The sequence below is a fragment of the Rattus norvegicus genome, chromosome 16, assembly GCF_021556685.1.
Source record: "Rattus norvegicus strain SHRSP/BbbUtx chromosome 16, alternate assembly SHRSP_T2T, whole genome shotgun sequence".
Classification (NCBI taxonomy): Eukaryota; Metazoa; Chordata; class Mammalia; order Rodentia; family Muridae; genus Rattus; species Rattus norvegicus.
The window spans coordinates 42,561,950-42,577,303 of record NC_141549.1 but is presented as its reverse complement, the minus strand read 5'-3'; the positions used below and the strand labels follow the sequence as shown (position 1 = coordinate 42,577,303).

General features: G+C 38.2%; 1 protein-coding gene and 1 pseudogene; one reads left to right on the top strand and one right to left on the bottom strand.

Moving 5' to 3' along the window:
* Erich1 (glutamate-rich 1) overlaps positions 1-15,354 on the bottom strand; it is a gene marked incomplete at its 5' end in the record, with an annotated part of 52,793,804 nt that overhangs the window by 41,087,060 nt on the left and 11,691,390 nt on the right.
* Positions 14,411-14,822, top strand: Uba52-ps17 (ubiquitin A-52 residue ribosomal protein fusion product 1, pseudogene 17; annotated as a pseudogene).

Below are 15,354 nucleotides of genomic sequence, written 5' to 3'. Positions count from 1 at the left end.
AGATAAGGAAGGACACTTCATATTCATCAAAGGAAAAATCCACCAAGATGAACTCTCAATCCTAAATATCTATGCCCCAAATACAAGGGCACCTACATACGTAAAAGAAACCTTACTAAAGCTCAAAACACACATTGCACCTCACACAATAATAGTAGGAGATTTCAACACCCCACTCTCATCAATGGACAGATCATGGAAACAGAAATTAAACAGAGACGTAGACCGACTAAGAGAAGTCATGAGCCAAATGGACTTAACAGATATTTATAGAACATTCTATCCTAAAGCAAAAGAATATACCTTCTTCTCAGCTCCTCATGGTACTTTCTCCAAAATTAACCATATAATTGGTCAAAAAACGGGACTCAACAGGTACAGAAAGATAGAAATAATCCCATGCGTGCTATCAGACCACCACAGCCTAAAGCTGGTCTTCAATAACAATAAGGGAAGAATTTACCGAAGTTAAATCAGGAACAGATAAACCAGTTAAACAACCCCATAACTCCTAAGGAAATAGAAGCAGTCATTAAAGGTCTCCCAACCAAAAAGAGCCCAGGTCCAGACGGGTTTAGTGCAGAATTCTATCAGACCTTCATAGAAGACCTCATACCAATATTATCCAAACTATTCCACAAAATTGAAACAGATGGAGCACTACTGAATTTCTTCTATGAAGCCACAATTACTCTTACACCTAAACCACACAAAGACCCAACAAAAAAAGAGAACTTCAGACCAATTTCCCTTATGAATATCAACGCAAAAATACTCAATAAAATTCTGGCAAACCGAATCCAAGAGCACATCAAAACAATCATCCACCATGATCAAGTAGGCTTCATCCCAGGCATGCAGGGATGGCTTAATATATGGAAAACCATCAACGTGATCCATTATATAAACAAACTGAAAGAACAAAACCACATGATCATTTCATTAGATGCTGAGAAAGCATTTGACAAAATTCAACACCCCTTCATGATAAAAGTCCTGGAAAGAATAGGAATTCAGGGCCCATACATAAACATAGTAAAAGCCAATACAGCAAACCAGTTGCTAACATTAAACTAAATGGAGAGAAACTTGAAGCAATCCCACTAAAATCAGGGACTAGACAAGGGTGCCCACTCTCTCCCTACTTATTCAATATAGTTCTTGAAGTTCTAGCCAGAGTAATCAGACAACAAAAGGAGATCAAAGGGATACAGATCGGAAAAGAAGAGGTCAAAATATCACTATTTGCAGATGATATGATAGTATATTTAAGTGATCCCAAAAGTTCCACCAGAGAACTACTAAAGCTGATAAACAACTTCAGCAAAGTGGCTGGGTATAAAATTAACTCAAATAAATCAGTTGCCTTCCTCTATACAAAAGAGAAACAAGCCGAGAAAGAAATTAGGGAAACGACACCCTTCATAATAGACCCAAATAATATAAAGTACCTCGGTGTGACTTTAACCAAGCAAGTAAAAGATCTGTACAATAAGAACTTCAAGACACTGAAGAAAGAAATTGAAGAAGACCTCAGAAGATGGAAAGATCTCCCATGCTCATGGATTGGCAGGATTAATATAGTAAAAATGGCCATTTTACCAAAAGCAATCTACAGATTCAATGCAATCCCCATCAAAATACCAATCCAATTCTTCAAAGAGTTAGACAGAACAATTTGCAAATTCATCTGGAATAACAAAAAACCCAGGATAGCTAAAGCTATCCTCAACAATAAAAGGACTTCAGGGGGAATCACTATCCCTGAACTCAAGCAGTATTACAGAGCAATAGTGATAAAAACTGCATGGTATTGGTACAGAGACAGACAGATAGACCAATGGAATAGAATTGAAGACCCAGAAATGAACCCACACACCTATGGTCACTTGATTTTTGACAAAGGAGCCAAAACCATCCAATGGAAAAAAGATAGCATTTTCAGCAAATGGTGCTGGTTCAACTGGAGGGCAACATGTAGAAGAATGCAGATCGATCCATGCTTATCACCCTGTACAAAGCTTAAGTCCAAGTGGATCAAGGACCTCCACATCAAACCAGACACACTCAAACTAATAGAAGAAAAACTAGGGAAGCATCTGGAACACATGGGCACTGGAAAAAATTTCCTGAACAAAACACCAATGGCTTATGCTCTAAGATCAAGAATTGACAAATGGGATCTCATAAAACTGCAAAGCTTCTGTAAGGCAAAGGACACTGTGGTTAGGACAAAACGGCAACCAACAGATTGGGAAAAGATCTTTACCAACCCTACAACAGATAGAGGCCTTATATCCAAAATATACAAAGAACTCAAGAAGTTAGACCGCAGGGAAACAAATAACCCTATTAAAAAATGGGGTTCAGAGCTAAACAAAGAATTCACAGCTGAGGAATGCCGAATGGCTGAGAAACACCTAAAGAAATGTTCAACATCTTTAGTCATAAGGGAAATGCAAATCAAAACAACCCTGAGATTTCACCTCACACCAGTGAGAATGGCTAAGATCAAAAACTCAGGTGACAGCAGATGCTGGCGAGGTTGTGGAGAAAGAGGAACACTCCTCCATTGTTGGTGGGATTGCAGACTGGTAAAACCATTCTGGAAATCAGTCTGGAGGTTCCTCAGAAAATTGGACATTGAACTGCCTGAGGATCCAGCTATACCTCTCTTGGGCATATACCCAAAAGATGCCTCAACATATAAAAGAGACACGTGCTCCACTATGTTCATCGCAGCCTTATTTATAATAGCCAGAAAATGGAAAGAACCCAGATGCCCTTCAACAGAGGAATGGATACAGAAAATGTGGTACATCTACACAATGGAATACTACTCAGCTATCAAAAACAACGAGTTTATGAAATTCGTAGGCAAATGGTTGGAACTGGAAAATATCATCCTGAGTGAACTAACCCAATCACAGAAAGACATACATGGTATGCACTCATTGATAAGTGGCTATTAGCCCAAATGCTTGAATTACCCTAGATCCCTAGAACAAACGAAACTCAAGACGGATGATCAAAATGTGAATGCTTCACTCCTTCTTTAAATGAGGAAAAAGAATACCCTTGGCAGGGAAGGGAGAGGCAAAGATTAAAACAGAGACTGAAGGAACACCCATTCAGAGCCTGTCCCACATTTGGCCCATACATATACAGCCACCCAATTGGACTAGATGGATGAAGCAAAGAAGTGCAGACCGACAGGAGCCGGATGTAGATCGCTCCTGAGAGACACAGCCAGAATACAGCAAATACAGAGGCGAATGCCAGCAGCAAACCACTGAACTGAGAATAGGTCCCCTATTGAAGGAATCAGAGAAAGAACTGGAAGAGCTTGAAGGGGCTCGAGACCCCAAAAGTACAACAATGCCAAGCAACCAGAGCTTCCAGGGACTAAGCCACTACCTAAAGACTATACATGGACTGACCCTGGACTCTGACCCCATAGGTAGCAATGAATATCCTAGTAAGAGCACCAATGGAAGGGGAAGCCCTGGGTCCTGCTAAGACTGAACCCCCAGTGAACTAGTCTATGGGGGGAGGGCGGCAATGGTGGGAGGGTTGGGAGGGGAACACCCATAAGGAAGGGGAGGGGGGAGGGGGATGTTTGCCCGGAAACCGGGAAAGGGAATAACACTTGAAATGTATATAAGAAATACTCAAGTTAATAAAAAAAAATAAAAAAAAAAATAAAAAAAAAGAATTATGGGAAAACTCTAAGGGGCCTCAAATCACTCACTGGCCAACATCTCTGGCACTAACAATTGATTTCTTATACACATTTTTGCCCTCAGCTTCCTCATGAGATTTATTAAGAATTGCTCTTGAGTAGATACTCATTCTGAGGATTTAAAGTAGATATGGCTGATTTTTATATAAGTGGTTAGATCTGTGAGTCTTTTAAGAATACTTTTTAAGGATAAATAATGAAATAATTACTCCTGTCTTTGTCTAGAAGAAAACTAAAACAATTACATTGCAATTTAATGCTGCTTGAAAGATTTGGCTGGGACATATAAGTGATGGAACAAAGAATAAAGCACAAGGATTAGGGCATCCATCAACTATGTGTATCTGTTAAGGCTTGTGTATGATGGGCTGGAACACTGTTCCTTCTACCATCAACTCTGTGTGTGTGTGTGTGTGTGTGTGTGTGTGTGTGTGTGTGTGTGTGTGTGAATTTTCTCTCTTCCCTGGTCTTTCTCACTGACCCCAAGGAGTTAAGAGTTCATAGGTTTTTCGCTGATCATAGAGAGTGCCAACCCCCCAGTAACTTAAGCTTTGCTCCCTCAGAAAACTGTCTGTTGAGTAACATCTCTAGTCGCTGGCTGCCTGTGGCAGCATCCCCATAGGTGTCTGGATCCACCCCTATCAATAGCTTTAAGCACTAACCCCCATCTGCTGGCTCCCTGACTCATTTTACCCACCACACAGATGCCAACATTGGTCATCAGCAATGGTAGAAAATCGTTTACTTTTAATTTAGAAGGAAATCGAGTTTCAGGTTAATTTTCTGTGTGTTTTCTTGAATGTATGTGACTGTGTCCGTAAAGAGATGGACTGCCCAGAACTGTAGTTATGAACAGTTGTGAGGTGAGTTTTTCTTATTTGTAAAGACTGACAAATAATGCCCCGCAAATGCCATTCAAATAAAAAAAGAAAAAGAAAAAGAAAAATGTAGCTTTCAATTTCTTACCATTTTATACCTGAAGGAAGATAAAAGTGACAATGCCTATTATTATTATTATTATTATTATTATTATTATTATTATTATTATTTTGGTTTTCACTGGAGGATCACTAGGGACTATTATGTTATTTAAAATTCTTTACATGGTAGTATAGATGAAAGACTCAGACTAAAATATTTCCATTTGTAATATGTATTTCATATGTGGAAATTGTAGAACTGACTTGCGAGGATTAATCTTTCTAAAAATGTAAAAAAAAATCAACTCTCCATTAAGAAATAGAACTCACTTAGCTTCTCCATACCTCCCTTCATAACCACAAGAAGCCATTTCATCTCTTGAAAAAAACAGAACCAAGTCAATTTCTTTGCATAGAATCGGGATTCTTACTCACTGACGAATCTGATATTAGGTCTGCATTAAAATAATATTTAATCATTATGTTAAAATGTTTTCCTTAAATTTTATTAAGGAAATATGGTTTCTATTACTTTCAGGTGCAAAACAAATTTCAGCTGGAAAACAACTTTCCAAGCAAATGGTCAGAAGAAGCAAGCTGGAGTAGCCATTCTAATATCAAATAAAATCAATTTGCAACTAAAAGTCATCAAAAAAGATAAGGAAGGACACTTCATATTCATCAAAGGAAAAATCCACCAAGATGAACTCTCAATCCTAAATATCTATGCCCCAAATACAAGGGCACCTACATACGTAAAAGAAACCTTACTAAAGCTCAAAACACACATTGCACCTCACACAATAATAGTAGGAGATTTCAACACCCCACTCTCATCAATGGACAGATCATGGAAACAGAAATTAAACAGAGACGTAGACCGACTAAGAGAAGTCATGAGCCAAATGGACTTAACAGATATTTATAGAACATTCTATCCTAAAGCAAAAGAATATACCTTCTTCTCAGCTCCTCATGGTACTTTCTCCAAAATTAACCATATAATTGGTCAAAAAACGGGACTCAACAGGTACAGAAAGATAGAAATAATCCCATGCGTGCTATCAGACCACCACAGCCTAAAGCTGGTCTTCAATAACAATAAGGGAAGAATTTACCGAAGTTAAATCAGGAACAGATAAACCAGTTAAACAACCCCATAACTCCTAAGGAAATAGAAGCAGTCATTAAAGGTCTCCCAACCAAAAAGAGCCCAGGTCCAGACGGGTTTAGTGCAGAATTCTATCAGACCTTCATAGAAGACCTCATACCAATATTATCCAAACTATTCCACAAAATTGAAACAGATGGAGCACTACTGAATTTCTTCTATGAAGCCACAATTACTCTTACACCTAAACCACACAAAGACCCAACAAAAAAAGAGAACTTCAGACCAATTTCCCTTATGAATATCAACGCAAAAATACTCAATAAAATTCTGGCAAACCGAATCCAAGAGCACATCAAAACAATCATCCACCATGATCAAGTAGGCTTCATCCCAGGCATGCAGGGATGGCTTAATATATGGAAAACCATCAACGTGATCCATTATATAAACAAACTGAAAGAACAAAACCACATGATCATTTCATTAGATGCTGAGAAAGCATTTGACAAAATTCAACACCCCTTCATGATAAAAGTCCTGGAAAGAATAGGAATTCAGGGCCCATACATAAACATAGTAAAAGCCAATACAGCAAACCAGTTGCTAACATTAAACTAAATGGAGAGAAACTTGAAGCAATCCCACTAAAATCAGGGACTAGACAAGGGTGCCCACTCTCTCCCTACTTATTCAATATAGTTCTTGAAGTTCTAGCCAGAGTAATCAGACAACAAAAGGAGGTCAAGGGGATACAGATCGGAAAAGAGGAAGTCAAAATATCACTATTAGCAGATGATATGATAGTATATTTAAGTGATCCCAAAAGTTCCACCAGAGAACTGCTAAAGTTGATAGACAACTTCAGCAAAGTGGCTGGGTATAAAATTAACTCAAATAAATCAGTAGCCTTCCTCTACACAAAAGAGAATCAAGCCGAGAAAGAAATTAGGGAAATGACACCCTTCATAATAGACCTAAATAATATAAAGTACCTCGGTGTGACTTTAACCAAGCAAGTAAAAAATCTGTACAATAAGAACTTCAAGACTCTGAAGAAATTGAAGAAGACCTCAGAAGATGGAAAGATCTCCCATGCTCATGGATTGGCAGGATTAATATAGTGAAAATGGCCATTCTACCAAAAGCGATCTACAGATTCAATGCAATCCCCATCAAAATACCAATCCAATTCTTCAAAGAGTTAGACAGAACAATTTGCAAATTCATCTGGAATAACAAAAAACCCAGGATAGCTAAAACTATCCTCAACAACAAAAGGACTTCAGGGGGAATCACTATCCCTGAACTCAAGCATTATTACAGAGCAATAGTGATAAAAACTGCATGGTATTGGTACAGAGACAGACAGATAGACCAATGGGACCGAATTGAAGACCCAGAAATGAACCCACACACCTATGGGCACTTGATTTTTGACAAAGGAGCCAAAACCATCCAATGGAAAAAAGATAGCATTTTCAACAAATGGTGCTGGTTCAACTGGAGGTCAACATGTAGAAGAATGCAGATCGATCCATGCCTATCACCCTGTACAAAGCTTAAGTCCAAGTGGATCAAGGACCTCCACATCAAACCAGATACACCCAAACTAATAGATGAAAAACTAGGGAAGCATCTGGAACACATGGGCACTGGAAAAAATTTCCTGAACAAAATACCAATGGCTTATGCTGTAAGATCAAGAATCGACAAATAAAACTGCAAAGCTTCTATAAGGCAAAGGACACTGTCGTTCGGACAAAACGGCAACCAACAGGTTGGGAAAAGATCTTTACCAATCCTACAACAGATAGAGAGCTTATATCCAAAATATACAAAGAACTCAAGAAGTTAGACAGCAGGGAGACAAATAACCCTATTAAAAAGTGGGGTTCAGAGCTAAACAAAGAATTCACAGCTGAGGAATGCTGAATGGTTGAGAAGCACATAAAGAAATGGTCAACATCTTTAGTCATAAGGGAAATGCAAATCAAAACAACCCCGAGATTTCACCTCACAGCAGTGAGAATGGCTAAGATCAAAACCTCCAGTGACAGCAAATGCTGGCGAGGATGTTGAGAAAGTGGAACACTTCACCATTGTTGGTGGGATTGCAGACTGGTACAACCATTCTGGAAATCAGTCTGGAGGTTCCTCAGAAAATTGGACATTGAACTACCTGAGGACCCAGCTATACCTCTCTTAGGCATATACCGAAAAGATGCCCCAACATATAAAAAAGACACATGCTCCACTATGTTCATAGCAGCCTTATTTATAATAGCCAGAAGCTGGAAAGAACCCAGATGCCCTTCAACAGAGGAATGGATACAGAAAATGTGGTACATCTACACAATGGAATATTACTCAGCTATCAAAAACAACGGCTTTATGAAATTCATAGGCAAATGGTTGGAACTGGAAAACATCATCCTGAGTGAGTAACCCAATCACAGAAAAACACACATGGTATGCCCTCATTGATAACTGGCTATTAGCCCAAATGCTTGAATTACCCTAGATGCCTAGAACAAATGCAAACTTAAGATGGATGGTCAAAATGTGAATGCTTCACTCCTTCTTTAAAAGGGGAACAAGGATACCCTTGGCAGGGAATAGAGAGGCAAAGATTAAAACAGAGACAGAAGGAACACCCATTCAGAGCCTGCCCCACATGTGGCCCATGCATATACAGCCATCCAATTAGACAAGATGGATGAAGCAAAGAAGTGCAGGCTGACAGGAGCCGGATGTAGAACGCTCCTGAGAGACACAGCCAGAATACAGCAAATATAGAGGCGAATGCGAGCAGCAAATCACTGAAATGAGAACGGGACCGCCGTTGAAGGAATCAGAGAAAGAACTGGAAGACCTTGAAGGAGCTCGAGACCCCTTATGAACAACAATGCCAAGCAACCAGAGCTTCCAGGGACTAAGCCACTACCTAAAGACTATACATGGACTGACCCTGGACTCTGACCTCATAGGTAGCAATGAATATTCTAGTAAAATCACCAGTCGAAGGGGAAGCCCTTGGTCCTACTAAGACTGAACCCCCAGTGAACGTGATTGTTGGGGGGAGGGCGGCAATGGGGGGAGGATCAGGAGGGGAACACCCATAAAGAAGGGGACGGGAAGGGATTAGGGGGATGTTTGCCCGGAAACCGGGAAAGGGAATAACACTCGAAATGTAAATAAGAAATACTCAAGTTAATAAAAAAAAAAAAGAAAAGAAAAGTTGCTAACAGGGTAGAAAACATCTGCATCCTAGGAATGCAGGAAGGGTTTGTAAAAGGCCCCAAACATGTGCAGAGATTAAATACCTCTAAAGGGAATCATCAAAGAGATGATTCAGGAAACAGCACACAAAGGAAGTCACAGATGTATCAAATGCTCTGGTTACATTGACCTAATTTCTTCATATAAGGAACAAGAAATCAGTTTCCAAAAAACACAAAAGATGCTTCGTCTAATAATACAAGTCAATATTAGACCTAATTTTTATAGAGCTAATTAATGTGTAGAAATCAAAGATACTAACTTCTAAAATGACTCTTAGTACATTTAATTTTTGTGCGATGTCTAATAATGACTCAGAGAATGTGATATTGGAATAAAGTAGAAGAAAGGCATTGGAAAAAGAGTTTTAGGCACAGGTTTGGCTGTAAATTTAATACAAGACAATCTAGTCCTTTTATATCTAGCAAATACTTTTACAGGCTCCAAATGGGTCAAAGACCTTAAGATACAAAAATGAATGTCATAAAGTTAAAACAAGAATATAGTATCAAGGTATTATGACCACTTTTTTAAAGGAAAGGAATATTTCATTTTGTGGAACTTAAACATTTCCTCTAATATTTGACTTCTGGTGGCCCATCCAAAAGAAATTAAGAAGATATGGATTATAAAAGGATGTTAAATATTTTAAAAATCCAGTGGCTACTAAGATGCAGCTAATTAAGTAAGCAAAGAAAATATTCTGCTGCAAAACCATGCTTGGCCAGCCAGTGATGTAAAGCAAGACAAAAGAAGATTAGTTTCCTGCTACTTTCAAAGAACAAGCACCTACGCAGGTCAAAATCTAGATGCAGACTACTAAAACAAGCAGCTGACTTGGAGTCTACCCACCAGACTGAGCAACAAAGGAACTTAGAAACACCACCAAACATGCACAACTGTTTTTTTTTTCCCTCATTTTGACAGATGTTCATTCAGTATTTTCTTAGCTTTCAGCATGGGACACGTACTGTGTACTTCCTTCAGTTACATATCCCTTGCTTTCTAGAACTTAAATTTTTATCTGTTTAATAATACGAATTAGGAAATTCAGAAAGAAAAAGCAACCTGGTACACAAGTATGCTGAAGAAACTGACCACAGACAATGAAACAAAGACTCAACAAGCTCAGGAAGTTATCCCAAGATCTACTGACACAAATCACTAATCTCAAAATTTTCTGAAAACATTTAACAGCTAATAAGAACCCTAGAAAACTTGAAAAACTGATACACATATAAAATATAAATTTGTGTCTACAATCACCCTTCCCAGTGCACCGTGTAAGCAGATGATGTCAACCAAGAAAGACTAATTCCAGAAAAGAAATCCAGATGGCCAGATTCTGTTTTGCCTCATCAGGGTCGTTTCTAAAATAACCATTGTTTTTTTAAATCTGACAAAATAGGGAACAGAAGCAACTGGGATAAAACCAAAATCTAGATCGTTTCTACTGTGCTATATGTCTTTCTTCTCATTAATGTGTTCCTAAAACAATGATTTTTTTTTTAATATATGTGGTTTTACAATTTTTTCTACAAGGAAACCAATGGGAAAGACTTGCCAATTTCTTTGGAACTGTAATGCAGGGTAGTAAAACAAATGAAGATCTTGTGATTGTAAAGAGACTAATTTTCCAAGACAGTTATGGAAATATTTCTTCCAAGAAACCAGCTCACTCAAATGAGGCATTTAGACTCTGGTTACAATAGTCGTTGTGTCCTTCCTTGAGTCGGGGTTCCCTGCTCTGTAGTCTTCCCTTGAAAGTTCTGTTCTTTTGGTGTCATCTCCTGAAAGCCGAGATTAGGTACCATGGTGTCTGCTTTTAAGTTCTAAAAAATATTGAAGAAATATTTATATATTCAGTGTCTGCACGCTGACATAAGCCACATCGCTAATAGCTCATCTAGTTAATATGAAATAAATCATGCTTTCACTCCCAACCTATGTTGGGATTGAGTTCCAGGTGAACATCATCATCCTGTTCCAGAAATCAAAACTATACACTGGTCATTGCTCAGATTTAGATTTTGTTTGGATTCATGTTGTCACTTGTAGAAGTTTGGACCTGGTTCTTCCTCCCAGCCCCGTGATCCCAGGAATAAGACCGAGACTCAAAATATATTAACAAATACCTTGGCCATAGAGCTAGACTCTTCTCTGACAAATTCTAACCCACTTACTCAAATCTACATTTCGCCATGTGGCTCATTACCTGTGCTCAGGAACCATGAGTCTGTCTGGTCACATTTTCCAGGGCAAATCTCTCGGACCTGGCTCTATCCCAGAATTCTTTCTGCCTCCTGGATGTCCCACCTTCTATTCTACCCTTTCCTATAGGCCATAATTTTTTTTAACTGAAAGGTGATATATCCATACAAATACACAAGATACTCTCTCTACAGTCACTAGCATTATTAAAGCCTTCCAAGAGCTAATTATTCCAATTCTATTTTTACTTCTAATGCACCAACCCCAAAACCAACATTCAGAGAGGACATGGGAGGACTATTGCTTTAAAGAACTTATATGCACCTGCTTTTCCTTTCAGTTTATTCTGGTAATAATGCCACTCCAGCTGGGTGTTAGCATCAGGATGAAAAGGTGTTCTATGTAGACCAGGCTGTCCGGGAACTCATAGAGGTTCACCTGCTAGAATTAAAAGCTTGCTCCACCAAACATGGCTCTGATGAACTGACTCAATCTAACAGCAGCAGAGTCAGTTTTCTGTGGCCTTTGATTTCTTACAATGAAAAACAGGCAACTCAGATACCAGGTTCAGATTGTAGGAGAAGAAAATGAGACAAAAACTACAATCAGACTTCTGTAATTCTGGTATAAGTAGGTATAAATAGGTTTAGAGAGCAGGGGGCTCAGAACAAAGAAACATATAACACACAAAGCTCTCCTGCCTCACTACATAAGCCAGACAAAAGAACAATAGACCAGATGGTAAGTATCCCTAGCCTAAAATCAATTCCTTTACATTAAAAAAAAATCCCTTTCAGAGCTGAGTCAAAACTACCTAGAACAAAAATAAAACCTTGTTGGGAATCTAGAATTCTCTAGTATTTTCACATAAGAGAAAAACTGACTTTCAAACGAAACTGCAAATGTAACTATCTTGTCCAGAAAGAACTAAAGAAAAATGCTAAATAAATGCTTCTAATACTAGTAAGTAGACACACATAAACCTGAAATTTCATTTGCAAAACAGACTGCCCAGTTGACTCAACTCAATGGTACAGAATTATCCAAAACCCAGAAGTTAGTATGTTTACCTACATTAAGGGAGGAGTTATTTGAACAGAAGGGAAAGGCTGAAGACACAGTATAGCAGCAAATTCCCCTTAATGAGCAGTAAAAAGATATAGAAAATATCCAGAAACTCTCATCTATGTGAGATAACAGAGTCCTCAATTTAAGAATCTCTTCTCTGAATATTTCAACGTACACTAAAGCAGTAGAATTCTAATTTCCCTATACCTGTGATAATAAAGGGTAGCCAATTTGAACAAATGAATACATTTAATTGAGAAAAAACAAAATACTTTCCAAAGAATATATTGTTATCATTTCAGATACACACAGACACACAGACACTCTCTCTCTCTCTCAATCTCTCTCTCTCTCTCTCTCTCTCTCTCTCTCTCTCTCTCCCTCTCTTATGTATCAATTTTTTTTAAATAAACAAGAATACAGATCTTTAAGATCTGTTATATTCTTACACCCAGGAGACAAAGAAGAAAACAGTATCAACATGCCTTCCAGAGCTCTGATGTCTGGGTGCCCTCAATACTGACATATTGCCTAAACAGAAAAAAAGAGCATTCAAACCCAAACTAATTCTTCTCATTAAAAACATATTTAGTCAATTTTTAAAAATCACATTTAAGAATAATGTTAACATAATATAGAATATATTATGGACTGTACACCACCTTAATAGATGAATTTCCATTTCTTCAGTTTTCTGATAGAATGTTAAATCACTTCTAACAATAGCATAGCATTATTTCCTATTCTACATTCTAACCTTCTTCCTTTAAGATTATAATTTTATAAGATAAATCTGATTATACAATTTAGTTATGTGTAGTTTCACCTATTTACTTTTGATAAACTCCATTCTGCACAACTCTACAAATTTTATTTAATGAAACAATTACAATGGCTACTACTACCCAATGTTGTTGATAAGAAATAAAACACAAGAGGTTTACAAGGAGTTAGATTAATTCTCACAACACTATAGGGAAAAATTACTATCACCCACAACTTTTATATTAGTAATATAAGTTCAACAGCTGGTGAGTGACCAAATTGGAATTTATTTCCAGTAAGTCTGATTTCCAAGCTCTTAAATTATCATACTTGTTGTTATTAAAGTCTCGTTGTAATAAAATATCCACCACACCCATCAAAATAGAGCACACAAAACTAACACAGTTCCACTTGGTGAGATTTAATGGGAGAACAAGACAAGGGAAAGGGACGAGAGAAAGAAGAGAAAAGAATGAAGAGAAGAGAGAGCATGAGGGCAGAAGAAGTCTGCCTTTCATTTGGAATATGACATAACTACTCCCACGTAGAGTTGGGATTTGGACCAAAGGAATACTGGGAATGTAGGGTTGTTGCCATGTCAACAGTTACCAAATGGTGTCACTGCTCAAGGCAATTCCTGATACCAACAATACTGCTGTTATAATTCGACATATTTCAAAAAGTAGTTCACAAAAAAACAAAGTCTATATACACAGGGAATTTTTCTTTCATCATTAGCTGTTACTGGTTCTGCCACATGACTATTATATTTATGGAGATGAAAGTAAATATTATCTCATAAGGAAAATTACTGACTTAGGATAACCAGAGATTGTTAATAAGGATTATTATAACCCAACTATTAGGATAACACTACTTTATAATAATATTACTTCTACTAATCCCCCTGGTGTTCCAAAATATGATAGTACAGGTCCTAAAACTGCCACCCATTTCTACTTGTCTCAAGCTCTGGCCAAATCTTTCGTGCACTGTGACAGCCAATTCTGTGAACAACTGACTCATAAAAGGCCAGTGAAAGAAGAACACAGATTGGAAACAATTTAAAAAAAAGTCTATTCAGTCCCAAATCAAAGGACATCTGCCTGTTAAGATAAAGGATAGAGCAAGCAGTGAAGATCCAGGTAAATATATTTAAAATGCAAATTATACCAGCCCTCAACAAACACCAAGAAGTCAACAAAATGATCTAAGTATTAAAAAGAAAAAACAAAACAAACAAACAAAAAAACCCAAAAACCCCAAACCACTCTTTCTCTTCAACAAGGTGGCCAAGTGGCAGATGCCAACATGCAGATCTTCATGAAGACCCTAATGGGCAAGACTATTACTCTTGAGATCGAGCCCAGTGACACCATCAATAATGATCCAAGACAAGGAAGGGATCCCACCGACCAGCAGAGCTGATATTCGCTGGCAAACAGTTGGAGGATGCCCACACCCTGTCCAACTACAACATCCAGAAAGAGTCCACCTTGTACCTGGTGCTGCGTCTGCACAGTGGCATCATCGAGTCATCCCTTTGTCGCCTTGTCCAGAATTACAATTGTGACAAGTTCATCTGCCACAAGTGCTACTCATGCCTGCACACAGTGTAGTCAACTGCTACAAGAAGTTCGGCCACTCCAACAACCTGAGCCCCAAAGAAGAAGCTCAAACAAAGCTGGGGCCATACCTGGCCTGTGACCCTGTGACCAAATAAAATCCATTGACTGGGGCAAAGAGAGAGAGAGAGAGAGAGAGAGAGAGAGAGAGAGAGAGAGAGAGAGAGAGAGAGAGAGAGAATGACAAAGAAAAATATCAAGCTGGGCACAGGACTTAAACCCTAGCATTCAGAGACAGAGGGCAGGCACATCTCTGTAAGTCTGAAGGCAGCCTGGTCTACAAAGTGAGTTCCAGGGCAGCCAGGGCTATACAGAAAACCCTGACTCTAAAACAAACCAAAATTCTGACAATTAGCTTTCTTGTGTAAAACCATTATGACTCTTTAGCATATCCAACAAAAATTCATGTATTGGTGGCAAGAAAATACCCTGTTAACTATGAGTACTCTATGTTGGTACAGCACACCAGGCCAGCCCACATTTGGAAAACAGCTGTGTAAGAAATATAGTAAGACACACACTTAAACAACTAACATTATTGGATTTTGTACTAAAAACTGAGATCTTACGAGTAAACTGTAGTGGTTTGGCTTGATGCTGCGTGTATATTATTGTTCATATTGGTTCCTC